Consider the following 8690-nt stretch of genomic DNA (forward strand, 5'->3'; position numbering starts at 1 on the left):
ATTAGTCTTCTTAGTTTCAGTTTCTTCCATCTCCAGCTCATCTTTTCACCATCTAGGTTTACCTTCCTAAAGTAATTTTTCCATGACATTCTTCTCCGACTATACTGTTTTTGTCATAACCTTCTCTTCAACTCCCACCCTCCAATTTGGTGTAATGGACCCATGGGCTATTCATAGAGTAGATTTCAGGTTTTCAACGTCTGCACTATTGACATTTTTGGCCAGATAATTCTTTCTTTGGGGGTGGGGGATGCTGTCTTGTGTATGGTTGAATGTCTAGAAGCATTTCTGTTACCCAGTAGCACATCCCTATCCCTCTCCACTCGTGACAACAAAAGATTTCTCCAGACATTGCCAAACATCTCCTGGGAGACAAAATTACCTCCAGTTAAGAACCACTGACCTAGATTCAACTCCTGACTCTGTCATGTACTGTGTACCTTTGGGTAAGTGACATAACTCCTCTGAACCTTAGCTTCCCTAACATCAACACAGGGCTACTAATATCTACTTTACAGAGCCACTGTGATAATTAAATAAAATAATTCTAATAAGTAACACACACGTAACACAAGACCTAGCACATGGTAAGCACTCGGTAAATATTTGTTCCTTTCCCTGATCTCCATTCTTTCCTCCAAAAGACATTGGTAGCTATCATTGTGTACAGTACAAACCAGAGGTTCCACCACCATTTAGCCTCACCCTGTACATGTTAGTTAGAATATCCATTTGTCTGTTATTGTAAGGGATAAAATAATAGTGGATTAAACAAGATAGGAGTTCCTCTCTCAAATAACAGTCCAAGCAAAAGCAGCTCAGGGCTGATAAGGTGGCCACATGTTGTCAGTATCCAGGCTCTTTCTATCTTGTGTTTCCTGCCATCTTCAATACAAGGCTTCCATCTTGTGGTCTAAGATGGCTGTTCCAGCTCCCAGCACCGCATGTCTGTACTTCCAGCCAGGGATAAGGAAAGGGGGAAAGGGGAGAAGGCACCTCTTTCCCTATGTGGGCACAACTGGGAAGTTGTCCACAACACTTCCACTCACATCCTGTTGGCCAGAACCTAGTCACACAACCACACCTAATGGCAAAGGAAGTATCTTTGGTTAGGTGGCCAAGTGCTCAGCTAAACCTACTGTTACCATGGATGAGAGAACAGACGTTGGGAGGACGTACAGCAGTGTTGGTCTCTGTATATAGCCACAATTCTACTCGAGGAACGGCCCCTTTAGTCAGCCTGTCTCCCTCAACACCTCCAACAATCTCTCTACCCTTTGCTAGCCTTGTCTTTCACAGGGGCTTCCCCTCCCCCTTTTCCCTGCCAACTCTAATCCCGTACATCCTTCAAGGCTGGGCTCAATCCCACCTCCTCTTTGAGATCTTTCCCAATTACCCCAGCCCAGAGCAAGTGTTTGCTTCTCTAACCTTGGAAAGCACTAGTTAACAACCTAATTACCCAAACCTGAGGATTGTATTGGCTAGCATGGCCAGTTATTAATCTATGTGCTTCATCTCCTCTTAAAAGAGTCCTGAATTCCTAGAGGGCCCTAGCCCATGTTGTTTGCTTTTTCAAATTCCTACGCAAAGCATTGTGTTAGTTCGTTAGGGCTGCCATAAGGAAGTACGATGGACTGGGGGGCCTAAACAACAGAAATCTATTTTCTTACAGTTCTGGAGGCTAGAAGTCTGAGATGAAGGTGTCAGCAGGGTTGGTTTCCTCTGGGGGCCTCTCTGCTTGTCTTGTAGGTAGCTGTCTTCTCGCTGTGTCTTCACATGGTCATCAATCTGTCGTGTCCCAATCTCCTCTTCTTATAAGGGCACCAGTCATATGGATTAGAGCCTACCCATATGACCTCATTTTACTGTAATTGCTGCTTTAAAGGTCCTATCTCCAAATACAATCATGTTCTGAGTTGCTAGGGGTTAGGACTCTAACATATCTTTTTGGGGGACACAATTCAGCCCTTAACAACCATACTGTAGATGCTCAGGAAATATTTCTTATCTATTTGATTAAAACACACAGAAAGAGAAGGAACAATCATGCTCTAGTTAACTCCTGTGCCTGGGACCTCTCCATAATGTTTGACATGGTTACTTCTCCTCTTGCCCCTCTTAACTCAATATTCTCTTTGGCTTCTGTGACTCCACTCTCTCTGAGTTCTCCTCCTTCTTCTCAGGCTAACCCTTCTCCATCTCCTTTGTGAGTTCCTCCACCTTTGCCATCCTTTGAAAAGTCAGCGTTTGTTGGCATTGTTTCCTCTTCACTCTAAGCTCTTTCCATGGTGATCTCATGGACTCCATTGCTGCAATCACCATTTGCATGCTGACAGTTCTCAAATCCATAGCTTCCACCAAGACCTCTTGTGAACAACTCGTTCAAAGCACCAGCAGTTTTATTGGGACATCGTACTGGTGCCATCACTTCAGTATGCCCCAGACTGGATTATTTATCAATCCCCTCATTCTTCTCCACCATAGTGCACTATCGTCCCCAATGCACAATCACACACACTCATATTCTTCCTTCTCTGAAGATCCTTATCTCAGTGAAGGATATCATCATCTCTCTAGGACTAAACTCTCCCTCACTCCTACATCCAATCCCCAAATCCCATAAATTTTACCTCCTTAATACTTCTTTCCATCCCCTCTTCTACCAGTTGACTTTGGGCCACTGTCAGCTCTCACTTAGATTATGAAAATAACCTTCTTTTGAATCTCCCTGCCTTTAATCCACTCTCTCCTCTTCAACCAAAGGGAGTTTCTAAAGCAAATACAAAGATATCACTCCCCTGATAAAAATTTTTAAGGACTTATCACTGGCCTTACACAAAATTCCAAATTCCTTAGTCTGGCAAAAGAATTTTTCATGCTCTGGGCCCTTCTTCTCTGTTCAGCTTTATCTCTCAGCCATCTTCCTGTACACTATTATATTCCATGACCTTAGTATATTACATTACTTTAGTATATTACATTACTTTAGTATATTACATTACTTACAGTTTCCCAAAGAGTCCTACGCTCTCTTTCAGCCTGCTGCTTTTCTGCATATTTTTCACTCGGCCTGGTCTCCTTATCTTTCTCCTCATCCCCTGGCTAATTCTTATTCATGTTTCAGGTCTCAGTTTAGACATTACTTCCTCCAAGAAACCTGATCATCGTTTGAGAAATAACTCTTCTGCACCCGCTTCTCAGGAACCAACCTCCTCCAATCTTCACACACGTTAACACCCTCCCTGGCAGAGTTCATTTCCTAAGACCTGAGCATCTCTTGTACATATTTTTATTAAAGCATTTATCACACTGTCATTTACTTTTGCACTCCTGTCTCCCCTGCTAGTATGCAAGCTTCTGGAGGACAGAGGCCGTGTCTGACTTCTGTGCTGGAAATCTGTTTGTCCTTCCAGATCTCCACTCTACTCTTCTCTGCCCTGCCATGAGCCCCAAGAAGCTGACCCATACCGACTGCATCAATGGAGGTCAGCCAATGGACAGAAGAGAGGGAGGTCAAGGTTTTCACCAGCTGGACGAGTCCCTCAAACATAGGTCACACACAGCTCCTGCCAGGTGGCCATCTCCACATGGCTCTCTCCTTCTGGATTCTGGGAATTTTTCTCTCCTCTTGTCCCTTTAGCCCTAGGTTGATAATATCTTCCTGATGTTACCAGCTCTAGGGTACTACACTATCCTTGTTTTCCTACACTCTGTCCTCACCTTTGAATATAGTCTCTTTATTAAACTCCCCTCAAATTACCAATAACCTAATTTAAGTTTGCCAGGACCTGACTAATTTCCTCTTTGAATCCCTTGCAAAGAGTCTTGCACATAAATGTTGAATAAATGAAATGGGGAAAACAACCCAAGCCATTGGCTAGCTTGACTTACTCAACCACCATTTCACAAGGAGGGAAAAACAAATCCCAGTGGAGAACTTGGAAGTAAAGTGAGACAGTTTTAGTGTTGGCAATAATGATCCTTGGACTCTTGGCAGGAGGTGTGGTGGGGAATTGGAACGGTCTATAGGGCAGATGCCCTCTTACAAAGTGTCCCCAAGCCCACTGCGAAGCTGCCAGAGGGCTAAGCATAATCCCCCTGTGAGCCCCCTAAGGGAAGTCCATTTCCTGCAGTGACTGTGCCCCAGGTTGTGGGGGGAAGGCCTCTCAAACCTTCCTTTTCTTTCTTGTGGTCTCGACCCTAGAGAAGTGCTTAGAAAATCACTGGAAATGTTGCCTCCTCCATCCTCCCACTCAAATCTGGCAGCCTGAAATTCAAGCTCAAGAGGTGTGGGAGGGGATAGGCCAGCAGTCGTCAAAGCAGATAGACTGCACTATTAAGCAGAGTAGGGGGTCCAGGCCACAGCCTGGGGGCAGGATCCTCCGAGATGATTCATACTCTACACAACCCTGTGGTGTCCTCCCCTGGTCCAGGGCTATTAGAGCTGGAAGAGACCTCAGTGCTCATCACACCAGTGGAACCTGGAGCCCAGGGAGGGGAAGCCATTGCCCAGTAAATTATTGGCAAAGAACGTGCCAGGAGCTAGGTCTCCCAATGAACAAACCTATCGTCTTATACGCCACACAGTACATACACCACACTGCCTCCGAGGACAGGGGATGCTTCCAAGATGTCAGGTTTCAGTGGGAGGGACAGGTTCACAAAAGAGGAGGGGCAGACAGACCACGGGTCTTCCACTGGGTGACTCAGTGAAGGGAACTAGCACTGACTGAGCCGTGGCTGCACATCAGGCCCCGTGCACCACGGTGTCGGGCTGAAGGTGCTGTTCTGAGCACCAGCAAATGCGGACCTGACTTCTGTGTGACCCAGAATAGGTGACTCAACTTCTCTAAGCCTCGGGTTCCTTTTCTGTAAAGATAAAAAGAATACCTCACAGGATTTGGGGAGAGGATTAAATAAAATAATCCACATAAAGCACTTTAGCACATTTGAAAACTGGCAGTGAATAAGCACAGGATATATGTTGGCTATTATTTTTATCTACAGCAGTTGTCTTATTTAATTCTCACACAATTCAAGAGAGGGAGGACATAGGCTCAGAAAGTGAGTTACTTGCTCAGATTTGTCTCCATCCACATTCCTTAAACTCCTGCCAAGGGCAGACTCTGCTCCAGGCACTGGGAATCCAGCAGTGAACAAAGGCAACAAAAGGCTCTGCCCTCATGGAGTTTATATTGTAGCTGGGAAGACAGACAATAAACAAAAATCAAAGTGAGTTGCATGATATGCTAGAGGGTGGTAAGGGCTTCGAGAAACAGAGCAAGGAAGGAGATGGAGTGAGGAGTGGAAGTGTCACTGACGACACTGAGTAAAGGCTTGGAGAAGGCAGGGGTGCAGGCATGTGGATCTCTGGGGGAGGAGCATTCCAGAGAAAGGGAAGTATAAGTGCAAAGGTCCTGAGGCAAGTGTCAAGTATCAGAGGGACAACCTGGAGGCTAGTGCTCTGAAACAGAGGAGTCCAGAGAGGAGCAGTAGGAGAGGAAGATAGAAAACACTGTAATTTATGGCGCTGGAAGCTGGGATTTGAACTCAGAACTGATTCCCAAATCCATGCTCACGCATACCCCCTGCCTTGTTCAGCCCCATCACAGGCTCCCTAGATGATCCACTGATGTGGCTGGGAGGGTTGATTCTGTTCTTTCTAGAGAGGGCTTTGTGTGGTTCAAAGTCAGATACCAAGAAGGGGGTGAAGAATTCCATTTCCAAATAAGTGTAATGTCTCTGTCTTCGGAACAAAAAATCAAAATGTAAGCTTCAATATAAAGAGGGTAGGACAGAATATTTGCAATCAGAGCATCCAAGACATCCAGGACATGGTCACCCTAAGCAAGCACCAGTGCTTTTCAACCCAAAAGGTCCTCAGTGATTTAACCTTTGTCCACCTCTAATAAGGAGCACCTGGGAAACTCCTCCTTCGCTGGCCTGGAGAAGGGCAAATGGGGACTCTCAAATCCTCTATCAGCTGCAGTAGCAGCAAGGTCCAATGGGCCCAGAGCCCCGTCCTGACTCCCGGTCACTCTCAGGACCTTCCATATGCCTTCCTTTCTGTCCTGTAGGAAGAGGACCTCCATCTGCACCACTACCTCTGCGGGTATTGCTAGGAAGGCTCAAAGAGAACCTCTCGAGAGGGCTGGCTCCCACTCCAGATAATTGCCAGGTAAACACACAGTGTCCCTATGATGTAATGGGCCTGTGCTGACAGAGCTGAATGCAGGAAATTGCTCACTTTGGGAGGGGCAGGGACTCTCCCAGGCCTTTACGGTCCACTAAGTTGCCTCTGCCAAGGTGAAACGGCTCCCTCGTGACTTGGAAAGTGAACTATCTTCTACCATTTCACAAAGCATTTCACTTACCTGGACTGCGACGTTCCTCTTCTCTCTCCATGAAACCTCTGCAGCAGGGTCGTTTCTGCAAAAAGACTAGGAAAACAGCATGTATTTCAAAAAGGGTGAGAATTCATGTTGAAGGAGGTTGGGGGTTGGGGGAAGGTAGAGAAGAAATTCCTCTGGAGCTACATTAGGGCCTCAGGGTTACACCAGAGAGAACCCTGTGCCAGGGTCCAATACCGGTCATTTCCTGAAACCTCCATCAGCTGAGTGACCTTCAGCAAGTCAGGTCACGACCTTGGCCCTCAGATTTCTCATATATAAAATGAGAAGATAACTGCTAAGTTTGCATTCAGCTCTAAAATTCTGTGATTTCAGAAGAATAGATGGCATGGGGCCTTTGTAATGACTGGGATGGCTCATGATGGGCCCAAGATGATCCATCTTTGTTTCAGATCCAGAAACCCCTTTAGCCAAACATTTGCCACTGGCCAGACTGAGACCTAGACTGGGATTTTCACATAGGCAGCAAAACAAACACATTAAGAGGGGCTGGTCGTTTTTACTTGGAGCTTGGAGGCCCAGAGCAAAAACATACAAATAGGGCTAGGGACACACACACACTCAGCCCAGAATTATTTAATACCAGAAGATCACTATCATGAGCTGCATCAACAACTTGGCATCCCAGTTGGTGCCAACCAAGCCCTCTCGCTTAATTACATGCCTGGAGCACTACAATTTAAAATACTGGCAACCACATGCTACGCAATTAAAAACGAACTAGTAAACAGGCCTTCCTTGCACCCCTAATATTTTGTTAGAGTTTGTCCCTGCTGTTCTCCCACTTCCTTAGTAACAACGCTTTTCATCAAACAGCCTCAGTCCCCTGATGCCTGAGCCTGTGGATCACTCTCCAGCTTCAGTCAGGAGGCCCATGGTCAAGTGCCACTCAAACCAGTAGCTTTGCTTCCTCTCTGCCTGAGCTTCCAGGTCACTGTGCTTCCACTTTCCCCAGTTGAGGAACACAAGATTCCTGGACTGAGTTGGGGGTGGTGAGTGGATTTTGCATCATCAGTGCCTTTGAAAGTTGAAAGTGAGACTTCGGCATTCAGCCTCGATTAGCCTTCGTTTGTTGATTAGCTCCGCTTTTTCTGCCTTTCCATGTTTATGTGTGGAAATCGGTGCCTAAGAGACACTCACTGTCAGCCAGAATCACAGGAAACAGAGAACCAATTCTCTACATCATTCCAAGCAAACATTAGCCCCAGCTCCATGTTCTTATAAGAGCTACTAGCAGGCAGTTCTATGGGTGGCATGAAGATGTCCAGATTTCTTCAGTCTTGACTTTGTTTTTTTCAAACAAGTCCACCTAAGGGTAGAAACCATGTCTATTTCAGTCTTCACTGTAGACCCTGCATAGTGCCTAGCACACAGATAGTAGGTTCCAAACAACGTTTACGAAGGAGTGAAGGAATGAATAAATGTCAGAGGAGGACACACAGGAACCCCAGTCTAGAAGGGAGGGAGGGTTGGTACCACATTACACCCAATTCTCTAGCAGCTTGTAAACCCATTCAGAGAGCCAGCCCCCAGTTTATGTTCCAGCTCCTCTTATTGCTGACCCTTGAAAGAGCATTGCCGATAAAAACTTCACCTATGGAAGAGTCTTCTATCCTTTGTCAGCTATTTCAGACTGAACTTGAAGGAAAAATTAATTTGGCTTCAAGTTTTTCCAACACTCATTTATAACTCCTCACACAAAGCCCAGACATTCATACCATTTTGTCACCCAGATGCCAGCTAACTCTCTCAAAGGTAACCTTCTCTCCACCCCCACCCCAACAACTCCCAGCCCACCTACCTCCTCCCCAGCTCAGGGCTTCCGAGGACCCACAGGAAGAAGCTGCAGGCTGGGAGGTTTCTGTAATGTCCTCCTTACTGGAATGAATCTGCCTCAATTTCACTCGTACACCCCAGAGATTAATGTTATCTTATTAGCAACACAAAATGGGAAAGACTGAGCTGTTTCAGCTTAATCTGCTTAGTTTCCAAGGCTGCAGTGAGTTTCTCCAAGGAATGTGCTTGGCTTTTGTTAGAGAAAGGAAAAAAAAAAAGTCCAACGTATTATTTGGCATAAATCTGCCTATGTAATTTAGATTGTGAAAACCCACTGATTAAGTCCTGGTCCTGTCACTTTTTTTTCCTATGGAGTCTACAAATATCATTGTTATTAGGAAATCTCATGCTGTAAAACTCACCATTGCAAATCCCACTTTTATTCTTTCTCTCTCTCTTTCTCTTTCACACACAGTATCTGCTCTTTATTCTCATTAGCACCAT

General features: G+C 45.6%; 1 long non-coding RNA gene across 1 annotated transcript; it reads right to left on the reverse strand.

Moving 5' to 3' along the window:
* Positions 1-4959: 4959 nt before the first annotated feature.
* LOC139045706 (uncharacterized) lies at positions 4960-8393 on the reverse strand. Its single transcript, XR_011504656.1, has 3 exons — positions 8212-8393; positions 6375-6440; positions 4960-5201 (listed from the first exon to the last, which is right to left on the reverse strand). It is a non-coding gene; the product is annotated as an uncharacterized lncRNA (long non-coding RNA).
* Between the last annotated feature and the right edge of the window lie 297 nt (positions 8394-8690).

This window comes from Equus asinus, chromosome 7 (assembly GCF_041296235.1).
Source record: "Equus asinus isolate D_3611 breed Donkey chromosome 7, EquAss-T2T_v2, whole genome shotgun sequence".
Classification (NCBI taxonomy): domain Eukaryota; kingdom Metazoa; phylum Chordata; class Mammalia; order Perissodactyla; family Equidae; genus Equus; species Equus asinus.